This window comes from Canis lupus, chromosome 17 (assembly GCF_011100685.1).
Source record: "Canis lupus familiaris isolate Mischka breed German Shepherd chromosome 17, alternate assembly UU_Cfam_GSD_1.0, whole genome shotgun sequence".
Lineage (NCBI taxonomy): Eukaryota > Metazoa > Chordata > Mammalia > Carnivora > Canidae > Canis > Canis lupus.
The window spans coordinates 15429368-15443527 of NC_049238.1; positions in this window are offsets into that span (position 1 = coordinate 15429368).

A 14160-nucleotide genomic window follows, 5' to 3' on the forward strand; every position below is an offset into this window, starting at 1 on the left:
TTTATTTATTCATGAGAGACACAGAGAGAAAGGCAGAGACACTGGCAGAGGGAGAACCAAGCTCCCTCCGAGGAGGCTGATGTGGATCATGACCTGAGCCAAAGGCAAATGCTCAACCACTGAGCCACCCAGGTGCCCCTCATATGTAGAATTTAAGAAACAAAATAGAGGAGCATAGGGGAAGGGAGGGAAAAATAAAACACGACAAATCAGAAGGGAGATAAACCATAATAAACTCTTAATAATATGAAACAGACTGACGGTTGCTGGAGGGGCGGTGGTGGGGAGGATGGGGTAACTGGGTGATGGGCATTAAGGAGGGCACGTGATGCGATGAGCACTGGGTGTTATATAAGATGGATGAATCACTGACCTCTACCTCCGAAACTAATGATACACTATACATTAATTAATTGAATTTAAACAAACAAAAAAATGGAAGCACTTTTAAAGTCTGCTCAAAAAAAATAAAAAATAAAAAAAAATAAAGTCTGCTCACTCCAAGTTTGCTATTGTCATATGAAGTGACATGAGGACACATCTGGAGCTAGTACGGGAGGGGACAGCTTGAAAGTCAATTGTTAGATTTCCAGAAATTTTGCAAGTCCCATGTTCAATTGCTCCCAGCTTGAAAATTGGCCCCAGCGTGGGAACATTTACACCACAAAAATCGGCAAATGCTCCAAGCCAGGGCCTTTTCCCCTCTTCTCAGAGAGGTAGTTTATTAGTATGTCACTAGGACTATCTGAGGACATGGCTACAGCGAGGAATTATAGCAGCTATTTTTTTTGGCTTGCTATATTTTAAATTTTAAACTTTGTAATATTTTATTTAAATTCAATTTGCCGGTATATAGTATAACACTCAGTGTATAGCAGCTAGTTTTGAGAGAAACTATCATAGTGAATTTTTTATTTATTTGAGAGTCACAGTTTTTAAGCATACCCCTTCTTTGAAATGTATGTATATGTATGTAGGGTTATGTATGTGCTGAGAAGTCGATAGTTCACATTGTCATGGTTTTTAAAAACTTAAAAAAAGTATGTTTTAGTCTTTTCTGGTAACAGACCTGTTCGAATCAAGCTAAGCCACTCTCATGACATAGTGATTTATCTAAAGGACAAGCACATGAACCAAGCTAATTTAGTCAGAATTATTCCCCAGGGTTTTTTCAAACTGAAGTCGGGGGAGGAAAGTCCCTCTTGTTTCTCTTACAAATTGTGAAGAGCCCAGAGCTGCCAGCAGTCATAATCACACTCTTGTGGGGGCAGCCAGACTAAGAGGGAAAAGATAACACAGAGAAATTTGCATGAAAGGGGGGGGGTTGAGATTGAGAGTGAGAAGAAAAGACAAATTCATCCCACCCCCTATTACTCTTTGATTGTGTCTATATATATATGCATATATGTCTATACATATGTATATATGCTTACACACACACACACACACACACACACACACACACACACGGGGGAGAGAATATATTTTTCTTTCCTAAAGAAGATTGAACACTTTTTGTCACTTGCAACAAAATAGTCCTAAGACAGGAACACAGATAGCTTGTTGAAGAGGTGGAAAAACAAGGACAAGGAAAGGATGAGTATTGCTGTGTAGAGACAGGATCTGTGTCAAGGCATTGTGTTCCTCTCCAGGTGGTGAAATCGGGGGGGGGGGGGGGGGGGGGGGGGCATGGGAAATATATGAAGAGCTCCTCTGCAATTTGTGATTCTCCTCTCTACCTGCTCCCTCCATCCCCTGTGTCGCTTCAGGGTGTGGGTGCAGGTAGTGGAAATGACTCCATACAATTGAAGTAGAAACAGACTTGATATAGGGTGATTACAAAACCGTTGGAAGGTCAGGAGGGGCAGCCTGAACTTCCAGGAATGGTTCCTCTATGACGGTACCGCACAGCTGGCCTGCCAAGGAAATCATTATCCCAGCTGCTGGCTTGAGGATAGACCACTCAACTGTGATTCACATAAAAAAATTGGATGCCCCATGTTCTTTCTGTTTGCAACCACAAAGCTAGCACCAGCCACCAACAGAGATTTCTGTTTCTGCAACCACAGGAAAATGAAACATCTCCTCCACTATGCTTGCTAGCAGAAAGGTCAGCAGCCATACAAACATGTATGCACTTCCCATTCTCATGCTTCAGAGGCAACAAAATTATTATCTTCTGTATCCTTCCAGGAAATTTCCAAGCACACACAAATATACATGCTTGTGTGTGTGCATGTGTGCAAAACAAATAGGATCACACTAAATGTTGGTCTGGTTGATAATTGATATAAAGGACTTCTACTTGGATATTTTTCCTAAGAGTGAAAGAATGTGGGCAGCCCTGGTGGCTTAGAGGTTTAGCTGCCTTCAGCCCAGGGTGTGATCCTGAGGACCCGGGATCAAGTCCCACATTGGGCTCCCTGCGTAGAGCCTGCTTCTCCCTCTGCCTGTGTCTGCCTCTCTGTCTCTGTGTCTCTCATCAATAAATAAATAAAATCTTAAAAAAAAAAAAAAAAGTGAAAGAATGCAACTAACTTTCTTAAGTGAATCACTCTCACCCCTAATTTTAGCATAGAACCAGAATCTTTGGGACTGAATGTAAAATATTTAGGAGCAACATCAAGAATTAAATGAATAATGAAAGAGGCACACAACTCTGAAAAATCACTTCAAAATGAAGTATTCTTTTTTTTTCTTTTTTTTTTTTAGATTTTATTTCTTTATTCATGAGAGACACACAGAGAGAGAGAGGCAGTGACAGAGAGAGAAGCAGGCTCCCTGTGGGGAGCCCAATGCAGATGGATCCCAGGACCCCAGGATCATGCCCTAGCCTAAGGCAGATGCTCAACCACTGAGCCAGCCAGGTACCCAAAATGAAGTGTTCTTTTGAAAATAAAGTTTGGATTTGTATATACATATCTTTTATTTTATTTATTTATTTATTTATTTATTTATGATAGTCACACACAGAGAGAGAGAGAGAGGCGGAGACACAGGCAGAGGGAGAAGCAGGCTCCATGCACCGAGAGCCCGATGTGGGATTCGATCCCGGGTCTCCAGGATCGCGCCCTGGGCCAAAGGCAGGCGCCAAACCGCTGCGCCACCCAGGGATCCCTATACATATCTTTTAAATTTAAAAACAAAATCTATAATTTATGAAGGTGAAAACATAGAATTTCGTCTAAAGGCTACTTTAAACCCTACAGAGCAAAGAGCAAATATATGCTCTTTTAAAAAAGCAGTGTAAAGAGCAAAAGTAAAAACAAAATTTTAAACACCCCCAAAGCTAGAAACTCAGAAAATCCAAAAAATATTAAGAGAAAGAAAAACCGCTGACTCTGAGAGTAAATGGCCCTCACGGTGAAAGTCCTATGCTTTCACATAGGTGCTAATCAGATTACTATATCACCTAGTTAATGTCACTGAATCAGACTGTTTATAGTTCAGTGAGTGATATAAGACAAAGAAAAGTCTAGATGGTGAGACAGTAACCGAGTAGAAAGATAACCACTTGGCAGCAAGCAGCAGCCTCATCCTCACTTGTCCTGGGCCCTCCCTCAGGCCCTGGGGACTGTGAGGGGGACATATGAGGCTGGGTGACCCTGAGACCAGCTCCAGGGGCCCCATCTCTGCCTGGGATTCATTGATGCTGGTGCTGCTCATTGTTCATTGACTGTTCATTGTCGCAGCCCAGGGAGTGGCCCTGAGTGTAGCCCCAGGTGGGGAGATTCCAACCATCTCTTGGGGAAACGGAGAAGTCTGGGTCCCTGGCCTCAAGCTCCGACAAGGGATGGCCCTCGGGCCAGCCTGCTCCAGGAGTATGACAGGGCCTGACGGGTGGCCAGGGAGCACATGCAGGACCCAGGGAGGGAAGGGTGGCGGGACCTCTGGCTCAGGTAAAGGGGTCCAAGGGAAACATTCGGGCTTGAGTTCAGCTGCAGCTTTGGAGAGGACAGTGGCCCTCGGGAGATGCCCCTGCCTCCTGGTGCTGAAAGGGTTTGAGGATGCAGGTGGCTTTGCAGGGAAGCTGGGGAGGCAGCAGGAGGTGTGAGGGGCACAGGTAGGTCTGAGACGCATAGCCAGGGAAGACGGGCCTGGTCTGGGTTGTGGGAAGGGGATTCATCCAAGGTTCAGAAGGTTGAGTCCTGGTGACCAGTGTTGCAGCCTGCATTCCCCGGGCCAGAAGTCTCCGAGACACAGATTCATTCCAGAGATTGACGAGGCTGTTCTTGTGGAATCAACCCCCAAGGAAGGGAAGATGGAACGATCTGGAAAATGGGAACATTGAGACGCAATGCAACCTCAGTGGAGAGCTCAGCTGACTCTCCATAGACGACCCTGCAGAGCTGTGTCAATTTAGGCAACAGGGCTGGGCTTTATGTCCCCACACCCATGGGCCTTTGGATGAAGACCTCCTTGGGAAAGGAGTGGCCTTCCGTGGGGTGGCTCCCTGTGGCTGGAGAATGATATCTGAGAGCCTTCCAGCACCAGCACTCCCAGCAGTTGGAGAACTAATCCTGTCACTCCTGAGGGGGGATCCGGAAGGGCTGTCGCTGGGTCTACCACAGTGAGGACATGTGGTAGGGCTCATAGGAAGAGCAGGTCCAGGGAGGGTCAGGAGTTCCATTTTGGGCGTGTTGTGCTTTCGGGGTTTAAGGGATAGGCAGGTGGGGGTGTCCAGTGGACAGCTGGATGTATAGGGTCTGAAGCCCTGGAAGAAGGTCAAGGACAGAAACATGAAAATGGAGTGGCAATCAGAGGACCCATCGGGGCAGGTGGAGTCAAGGAGAGATGAAACCTGAGCTCACCGTCTGGCAGCTGGTCCTCAGAGGGGCCTCACATGAGGAGACATCTGGATAAGATCAGCAAAAAACCAGTAAGTTCAGGAATTCCCCACTCGGCCAGAGGTCTTGGAGCTGAGTGAGAGCCCTGGTCCCACTCACCCCATACAGCTCCCCATGCTGATGTGCAAGTCAGGTGGCAGTAGTGATGGCATGGGGACCGCCCAGGGGACAGGATGCTCCCCCGGGGTCACTCACCCCTTCAGCACACCCCTGTCCCATGCCCTCCCCCCTTCAGTTCCCTCCACCTGTCCTGGGCTCCAGGGCTTTTCTCTCTCCTCTCTCTGCTGCTCCTCGGCGGTCCGGTTCTGGCCTTCCCGCCCCCGACCACTAGAGGGCAGCAGCTCACGGCCCAGGCGCTGGGGGTGCTCCCGGCCTGGGGCCCCTGTCCCGGGTCAGGCTTGCACTCACAGGGCTGTCATGGTGCAAGTGCTGCGTTCAGGAGGGAGGGCGGGAATTGCTGCTTCTTCGCCCTGCTTTGCTGAAGCATAGAGGCCCGGTGGCCCCTGTACCTGCTTTGGCCCGCCCGGGGACACCCGGGCCCAGAGAAAGGCCAGGACCTACTCGAGATCTCTGACTTGACAATCACATTCCCCTCCTCCGTCATGAACCTTAAGAAATTGTGGCTAGACCTTACTCCTACTGCTTGCATCCCAGGGTGTTGAAAGGATTTTTCCTGGAAATAACAGGCTCAGATTCTCTCCAGGGTGTCAAAAACCCCAGGGCTGGTCCCTGGGTTGCTGCAGGGACCTGGTTGCCCAGGTCTGAGTCCCACGGATTTCTGAAAGGCCTCTTGTGACCACAGCTCAGAGAGACTGTGTCTGAGCACTGTGCTCGGGCCTGCATTTCTGAAGGCATGGTTAGGCCAAGAAAAACTTTTTCCAATTGAGGAGAAGAAAAAGAGAATGACCTGGGAGGGAACCCGCTACAATAGCAGGTTGAGGACCAGAGTGCTTGCCCAGAGTCAGGCCTCAGCTATGACCCCCTGCCTCCTCCCAGCCCCCCTTATATATAGTACACAGGCCAGCTTCATAGCCGCAGTGGGGCTCTAATCAATGGAAGAGGTGGGATGTCTTTAGCATCTTTCTTATTCTTTTTTATGCTCCTTCTGGGAAGGTCCAAAGCACTAGCCAGAGCCGGGCAGAAGGGTTAGATTGGGTGGGACGCCTGGGTGGCTCAAGGGTTGAGCATCTGCCTTGGCTCAGGGCATGATCCCAGGGTCCAGGATCAAGTCCCACATCAGGCTCCCTGCGAGGAGCCTGCTTCTCTCTCTGCCTATGTCTCTGCCTCTCTCTCTGTGTTTCTCAGGAATAAATAAAATCTTAAAAAAAAAAAAAAAAAGAAGGGTTAGGTGGGGGCTGGAATGGATTAATGGGGGCCTGGGCAGGCAGAGAGGTGAAGACCGATTGGTCCCCTCAACCAGGTCAACCTAGAGGTTCTGTGTACTTGGGGTCAGAGATGAAAGAGAAGAGGGGGTGGGGCCCTCTGGAGGCTGAGAGAAGCAGAGATCAGGACCCCTGACAGGGAAGAAGAGTCTGTGCTTGTGTGCAAGGACCCAGCAAGAGCCTTCCTTAAACTTCTATTGAGCATGAGGACTTTTGGAGTTTGTGGATGGGCAAAGTAGATCAACCATGCTACATAGACTAGGGACAACACAGGTGAACATCTGATGAGATCCCAGTGCTTAATCAGTGATATTAGAATGACCAGCTGACCCCCTTCTAGACTGTTCTAGGCAGCATCCTTCGAGGTTCTCTATACTCTGAACTTCTCATGGACTCTTTTCCAGGCCTATGTAGTGCTAAAAGCTCTTTCTGAGCCACATCCCACCATGCCCAGGGGACCCTTGTTGTGAAATCCCAGCCAGACCATAGGCACCAATCTCTTGGTCCTCAGGCTGATCTCTGGCTTCAGAGCTTGGTGAGATTTTGTTCGTTCACACATTCTCTTATTCATATTTATTCATTCATTCGTTTATTTACTTATTCTCTCATCCCTCCAGAAAACATTTCCTGCATCACTTTTGCTGGGCTTGACTGTAAAATGTATAGATGCAAATGAGATCTGTCTCTCACTTCCAGGAGCTCACCTGGTGAGAGGGGAAGCTAAAAAGGCAAGTAAATAATCAGGAAATGAAAGAGAAGGGGCCAAATGCCATAGAGGATACCGAGGCAACTGAAGAGAGGGAAATCTCTGGAAGGGCCATTGACATGGCTCCTTTGGTCTTGACCAACTCTACTGGGAATGAGGTTCCCTAACGTGCATGAAGGCTGTGGTCATCACTTAGCATGGCTGGAATCACTGGCTGACCCTGTGGCCTGGGCCCTGGAGTGCCCTGCCTTGCCCTTCCATGTCCTCACCAGTAAGCAGGAAGGTATTGGACCAGTTCATCTCTAGGGCCTATCCCTTCAGTGGCTTAGTGGGGGGTACATTTGTACCTCATGGGGGGTAGGTTAATATTTAGCTAGTTTTAGATAAAAAGTTTGCATTTATAAACAGTCTCTCATGTACCCACAGCATGGTATTTTCTGGGTACTCGGTGTACATCATGTACTGAAAGGAGCTAAGACCAGCAGATGGGGCTCTCTAGAAGCTAGGAACTGTTGGGTGTGGCCTCAAGTAGCATGTCTGCACTTCTGCTCTCCTGGTGGAGCAGATTAACAGGAAGACTGGCTCACAGACAGAGTAAGCACCCCCAGGGGCCTTGGACTTGGGGATACTAGAGGAGGAGAACCATGGGGAAAGACTGGACTTCTTGCTGCCTTGGTATTGGGGACAGAGGTAGATTTCCCTTACAGGCAACAGAACTCAGGCTTTGAGACTGACTCTTCCCTTGCACTCACTCCTTCCAAAGTCCTGTAGCTAATTGTTTTTTCGCATTAAAAAATTGAGAAAACATAAAATTTGCCATTTATTTAAAAAAAGTTTTAATTTATTTATTCATGAGAGACACAGAGACAGAGACAGAAACATAGGCAGAGGGAGAAGCAGACTTCCTTTGGGGAGCCTGATGCAGGACTCGATCCCAGGACCCCGGGATCACAACCTGAGCCACAGGCAGATGCTCATCCACTGAGCCAACCAGGCATCCCTAAAATTTGCCATTTAAACCATGTTAAAGGTTTAATTCGGTGGTTTTTAGTGTATCCATAATACTGGGCAATCAGTACTGTATAATTCCAGAATATTTTCATTGCCCTGAAAGAAATTCCATTCCCATGAAGCAGCCCCTGGGAATCCCCTCAGCCCCTGGCAACTACTAACCCACTTTCTGTCCCTTGGATTGACCTATTCCAGACATTTTATAGAAATGTAGTTATATAAAAATATATGGCCTTCTGTGTCTGACTTCTTTCACTTAGCGTAATGCTTTCAAGGTTCATCCATGTAGTAGTGTGTATCAGTACTTTATTCTATTTATGGTTGAATAATATTCCATTGTATGGATATACCACCTTTTGTTTATCCATTCATCAACTGATGGACATTTGGATTTGCTTTCACCTTTTGGCTGTTAAGAATAATGCTTCTATAAAAATTCGTGTACAGGCTTTTATGCAAATACATTTCGAGTTCTTATGGGTATATATCTGGAAATGGAATTGCTGTGTCATATGGTAAGTTTATGTTTAAATTTTTGAGGAACTGCAAATTGTTTCCACAGTGTTTCCACAATTGTTTTTATATCATAAATATATAATTTTTTATTTCTTTTTTTTTAAGATTTTCTTCATTGATTTATAAGACACACACACACACACACACACACACACACACACACAGCGAGAGAGAGAGAGAGGCAGAGACAGAGAGAGACAGAGAGAGAGAGAGAGAGGCAGAGACACAGGCAGAGGGAAAAGCAGGCTCCATGCAGGGAGCGACGTGGGACTCGATCCCGGTCTCCAGGATCAGGCCCTGGGCTGAAGGGGGCGCTAAACTGCTGAGCCACCCAGGCTGCCCCCCATTTTTTTTTTTAATTTTTATTTATTTATGATAGTCACAGAGAGAGAGAGAGAGAGAGAGAGAGAGGCAGAGACACAGTCAGAGGGAGAAGCAGGCTCCATGCACCGGGAGCCTGACGTGGGATTCGATCCGGGGTCTCCAGGATCGCGCCCTGGGTCAAAGGCAGGCGCCAAACCGCTGCCACCCAGGGATCCCCTCTATTGTGGTTTTGATTTGTATTTCCCTAATGAATAAATGATGTTGGATATCTTTTCATGTGCTTGGGGGCCATTTGTCTGTCTTCTTTGGAGAAATGTCTATTAAAATCCTTTGTCCATTTTTATTTTTTAAATTTAATTTGTTTATTTGAGAGAGAGAGTGAATGTGTGTGAGAGAGAGAGCACAAGTGAGGGGAGGAGCGGAGGGAGAGAGAAGCAGACTTCCCACTGAGCAGGGAGCACGTTGCAGGGCTTGATCCCACGACACTGGGATCATGACCTGAGCCAAAGGCACATGTTTAACTGATTGAGCCACTCAGGCAGCTGCTCATTTTTATTTTAATTATTATTATTATTTTTAAATATTTAATTAATTAATTATTTTTAAAGATTTTATTTATTTATCCATGAGAGACATGAGAGAGAGAGAGGCAGAGACACAGGCAGAGGGAGAAGCAGGCCCCATGCAGGGAGCCTGATGTGGGACTCGATCCTGGGTCTCCAGGATCAGACCCTGGGCTGAAGGCAGGCGCTAAACTGCTGAGCCACCTGGGCTGCCCAAGATTTTATTTATTTATTCATGAGAGACACACAGAGAGAGGCAGAGGGAGAAGCAGGCTCCATGCAGGGAGCCCGATGTGGGACTCGATCTTGAGATGCCAGGCTCACGCCCTGAGCCAAGGCAGATGCTTAACCACTGAGCCACCCAGGCATCCTTACAGCTCATTTTTAAATTGGATTGTTTGGGTTTTGTTGTTGAGTTGTAAGACTTCTTTATATATTCTGAATACTAGACTCTTGTCAGGTTTGCAAATGTTTTTCCCCTTTCTATGGATTTTTTTTTCACTTTTTTGACACCATCTGATGCACAAAAGTTTTCAACTTTGATGAAGTCCTATATGTTTTTACTTTGTAGCTTATGCTTTTGGTGGCATATTTAAGAAACTATTGTTCAATCTAAGGTCATGAAGATTTGCAACTATGTTTCCTGTTAAATTTTATAGTTTTAGAGCTTACATTTAGGACTTTGATCCATTCTGAATAAATTTTTATATGTAATGTGAGATAGCCTGTGCTCCAGCAGTATTTGTGGTTCTTATTTATTTATTTATTTATTTATTTTTAAGAGTTTATTTATTTATTATGAGAAACACAGAGAAATCATCCTGCAGGCAGCCTGATGTAGAGCTTGTTCCAGGGACTCTGGGATCATGACCTTGAGCCAAAGACAGACTCTCAAGCACTGAGCCACCCAGGTGCCCCTGTGGTTTTCTTTAAATCAGATAGGAGGGATCCCTGGGTGGCACAGCAGTTTGGCGCCTGCCTTTGGCCCAGGGCGCAATCCGGGAGACCCTGGATCGAGTCCCACGTCGGGCTCCTGGTGCATGGAGCCTGCTTCTCCCTCTGCCTGTGTCTCTGCCTCTCTCTCTCTCTCTGTGTGACTATCATAAATAAATTTAAAAAATTAAAAAAAATAAATCAGATAGGAAAGGGGCACCTGGGTGTCATAGTTGGTTAAGCACCTGACTGTTAGTTTTAGTTGAGGTCATGATCTTGGGGTTGTGAGATGGAGCCCCGAATCAGGCTTGTGTTCAGTGTTGAGTCTGCTGGAGGCTCCCTCTCCCTCTGCTTCTTCCTGCTGTATATGCTCTCTGTCTCTCACAAATAAATAAAATCTTTAAAAAATAAATTAATTAGGAAAAATGAGGAGGTAAAGACAAAAAATACATAAGTACCATCTTTATATTTGTCTGTGTCGATACTTTTTACCAATGTTCTTTATTTCTTTGTGTGGATTTGAGTTACTGTTTTGTGGCCTTTCATTTCAGCCAGAAGGACTCCCTTTAGCATTTCTTGGAGGGCAGGTCTACTAGAAATGAACTGTCTCAGTTTTTGGTTATCTGGGAATTTCTTCATTTCTTTTTTATCCTGAAGAAGAGTTTTACTGGAAATGGAATTCTTGGCTGACCTCCCTGCCTCCCCGCAGCTCTTCGAAAATGCAATCTCACTGTCTTCTGGCCTCCATGATTTCTGATGAGAAATGACCTGTTAATCTTGTACATACTTGTACAGGATGAATTGCTTCTTTCTTGCTGCATGGTCTGACTTTTGATAGTTTCATTATGAAGTGTCTGTGTATTTCTTTGAGTTTATTCTATTTGGAGTTGCACTTCTTGGACATGCAAATTAATGTTTACTCATCAAATTTGGCAAAATTTCAGCCATTATTTCTTTGAAGTTAACATAACCTTCTTCCTCTCCACAGGATAATGGGACATGAGGGCTTTTGGTCTATTCTCATGAACACTTTTGTGGGAGATCATTAGCCCCATTTTCCTAATGGGAAATGGAACTAATAAAGATCTCATTGAAGGCACAGTGATGTAAAACACAGTTAGTTCTCTAGCTCTTGGGTGCTGGATTTATTCCTAAAATATGTGTTTGGCTGAGCCTCTGACTGGGTCCATCAGCTACCCTGTCACCTATGGTAGCAGCAGAGGGATGCCAAATAAGGCTCAGCTCTGCTTCAGAGGTCCCTTTCTTACAGGCAGGCTTGATTCTGGAGCTGGAGACCATACTTGTCAGATTCTGGAAGAGCAGCAGGAATTGCTCATTGAAGCCCACACAACTTCAGAGTCTCTAGTTCCTTCTATTTAGGAAGAGCCCAGAGGAGAGCCCTCCCCACTGCTTCTACTCATTGTCCTCTTTCCTCCATTGCTGGCTGGTTCAAGCTCCTTAGCCTGGCATTTAGGGTCCTCCTCTTTAGACACACTACTTGATAAGATGAATTATTCAAAGCAATTTTTATGTTCTCATAATGTTCTTCAGGTCCTTCTACATCTCTGTAGTAAAGAATTTATCCTTGCCCAAAGAGAGGTCTGGCCCTTGCCCTCAGCTTCAAGGAGGTAATCCCTAAGCCTTTGGAATGCCATGCTTGATTGCAGTGTCTTTATTTGCCAGGGGGCCTTGGACAAGCCAGATAGTAACGATGTGATTTTTGGATGAGGGCTTTGGGCCATGAAATATCAGCTTGATCTCCTGAGGGTCTAGAAACTGAAGCCAGCCACATGAGCAGTCAACTCTGTCTGTGTGATAGAAGCCCAATAAAGAGTGGGCACCAAGGTTCTGGTGAGCTTCCCTGGTTGGCAATGTGATGTGCTTATTGTCACACGTTAATGCCCGGAGAATAATGCTGTCCTGACTCCACAGGGAGAAAAGAACCAGAGGTTCTATGTTTGTATTCTCTTGGATTCCGCTCTGTGTTTCCTCCCTTGGCTGACGTTAATCTGGATCCTTTAAGTGTAATAAAACATAACTTGAGTATAAAAAGCTTTTTGTGAGTTCTGTGAAGCTTCATAGCAAATTATTGAACGTAAGGATGTCTTGGGAACCTCCAAACTTTCCATTGGTGTTAGATGTGAGGCTGGTCTTGTGCACTGTCCTCTGACTCTGCAGTTGGTATCTGCTGTCAATAGCTCCTGGAGAAGAAAGGGGTTATTTGTTACATAAGCTATCGCCAGGAAGGAAGCTGATTTTCTTTCCTGAGCTTCCAGGACTCTGTTCTTTCTTATCTTCTTTTCCTAATTCTTCTAGCTCTTTTTTTTTTCTTAAGATTTTATTTATTTATTCATGAGACATACACACACACACACACACACACACACACACAGAGGCAGAGACACAGGCAGAGGGAGAAGCAGGCTCCCTGTGGGGAGCCTGATGTGGGACTCAATTCCGGGGGCCCCAGGATCACGCCCTGAGCTGAAGGCAGATGCTCAACCGCTGAACCACCCAGGCATCCCCAGTTCCTTTTCTTCTTAATTACTTCCCTGCCTTGTCCTCTCTCTTCTTACTGGGTAGGAATCTTGAAGGACTTCCTTCTGAATCTTGGACAGCCTTCTCTTCAGGATCTTCTGAAGAAAATGGCCCTACATTTTATTTTCTTTCTTTCTTTCTTTCTTTCTTTCTTTCTTTCTTTCTTTCTTTCTTTCTTTCTTTCTTTCTTTCTTCTTTTTCTTTCTTCTTCTTCTTCTCTTTCTTTCTTTCTTTCTTTCTTTTCTTTGATTTTATTTATTTACTTGACAGAGAGAGAGAGAGAACAAGAGGGAGAGGGAGAAGGAGAAGGAGAAGGAGCAGCAGACTCTCCGCTGAGCAGCTGGACATGGGGCCCAATCCCCAGAATTGGAGATCATGACCCGAGCCTTAGGCAGACACTCAACCGACTAAGCCACTCAGGTGGTCCTCAGTGACCTTTCTAACACAACACTGGTAAAGGTTCTAGAACTCAAGATTCTAAAAATATAAGGGAGAGTTAACAAAAAAGTTATATACTATATCCTAAAATGAACATTATTTATAAACCAATGAAATATGCATTTAAATATATATACATATATAATATTCATATATATAATATATATTATATATATATATTTGAAACTAGGGAACTAATGATACTCTTTGCCACATAGTAATGAGTAACATTTAAGGAAAGCCTGCTGCTATATTTCATCTACTATTCGAGCTACTTTGAATGGACTATGCTATTTAATCCTTAGAGTAACCATGTGTGGTGGATACTGTGATTAATTGACAGATGAGTAGGGTGAGATTCAGAGACCTCATCTGAGTTCACACAACTGTGAGGGACTAGAGCTGGGATTTGAACGCAGGATCCCATTCCAGACCTTGTACTTCACTTTTAACCACCTGCTCCCTTCCTGCTAGGGGCACAGGCTCTGTTCTGCACTATGTGAATCCTCTTCTTTGATCATCTTAGTTCTTTCTTAAAACAGGATTCATGCAATTTTGTTTTATTTTATTTTTAGGATTCATGAAATTTTAATTGGAATCTTCATAAAATAGGGGTTGTATTGCTTGGCTGATAAACTACTGCAGAGATTTTTTTTTTTTTTTTTTTTTAGGTTCCTGATGTGCAGTTTTTCAGCATTCTTACTGTTGGCACAGAGCACTCATCCAACTCTTATTCCACACACAGTGTTGTGGAATTGGGCAGCAGCAGGGATTTCTACCAAATCCCTCTCTCCTTTTCTTGATCTTTCCTGGGTTACATTGGCAAATAGCTCCTGCAAATTGCCTGTGCTGGAGTGTGAGTCAGACAGGGACGGGTAGATCAGTGAAGGCTCAGTCCCTTC